Raw genomic sequence first — 1,267 nt, 5'->3', positions numbered from 1 at the left:
GAAGTGGGACCAGGCATCTGCGTTAAACAACTACAGAGCACTAACGATGGGGGGCAAAATGGCCAGCCCAGTGGACCAGGCTCTGGTTAACACTACAGACACCTGACGATGGGGCAATGCTCAGCCCAAGTGGACCAGGCTCTGGTTAACACATACAGAGCACTAACGATGGGGGCAATGCTCAGCCCAGTGGACCAGGCTTGTGTTAACATTAGAGCACCTAACAATGGGTGCCCTACGTCCCCCCCAGAGCCCTACATAGGAAATATGGTACCATTTGGTTGTCAGCCATACTCCACAGCGCTTTCAGTCTCTAAAGGCTGAATGAGGTCATAGATCTGTATAATTATCACCAAAAGTCTGGATGCTTTAATTACCTCTTCCTCTGTAGGTCTATCTAGCTACTTCATAAGATAAACACTCCAAATTAACTACGTGGGYCTGKATCCCAAATGGAACCCTATTATTCCCCATATAGTGTAGAGGAACATAGTGAATTTCCATATAAAGTAGTGCACGATAAAGGGAACAGGGTGACACTTGGGATTCATGCATGGAAGTCCTTATTGCCTCACTAAATCAATGGGCCGTGATACTGTCGGCACGGAGCTGGTAATTCTTACAGTGATCGATGGAGATTCTCATATGGACGACGCTTCAATGTTTCCCTTGAGGCCTTGCTGTGTACGCTCTCCCCGTAGCAGCTATTAGTCTTTGGAATGGCTTAGGAGAAGGGGTATTACACAAGATGGTATTACACAAGATGGGTCAAACATAAGGGTCACGCCAAGCATTTATGAAGCATGCTGATTTAAGGAGACTAATGGTGTTGACAGTGTCCATACAGCTCCGGGGTGAAATTTATCCTAGGTACAGATCTAGGTACAGCTGTCCCTCCCACAATCCTAACCTTAACCACTAATATGGAAAATTCAAAACTGACTCGAGATCAGCGTCTAGGGGCAACTTCCCCCTATACCTCTATACAGTGTGGTGCAGTCAGGGTGTCACTGAAATGTCTGTTTTTCCTCACCGCCTCTCCTCTGACTGCAAGTCATCATGGCCTGGCTGAAGACTGAAGGTGCTCCTAAAAGAACACATCACAGGACCAGCTCAGTGGAGGAATCCATCTTGTCAGGCCACTAGAGACAACAATGACCAGATTCATGCTTGACTTCTACTCTCTCCTCCTCCCCCAGTCTCCTACTAATAGAGACTTCTACTCTCTCCTCCTCCCCCAGTCTCCTACTAATAGAGACTTCTACTC

This window comes from Salvelinus sp. IW2-2015, unplaced genomic scaffold (genome assembly GCF_002910315.2).
Source record: "Salvelinus sp. IW2-2015 unplaced genomic scaffold, ASM291031v2 Un_scaffold6567, whole genome shotgun sequence".
Taxonomy (NCBI): domain Eukaryota; kingdom Metazoa; phylum Chordata; class Actinopteri; order Salmoniformes; family Salmonidae; genus Salvelinus; species Salvelinus sp. IW2-2015.
Note: the sequence above shows the minus strand (reverse complement) of the source record.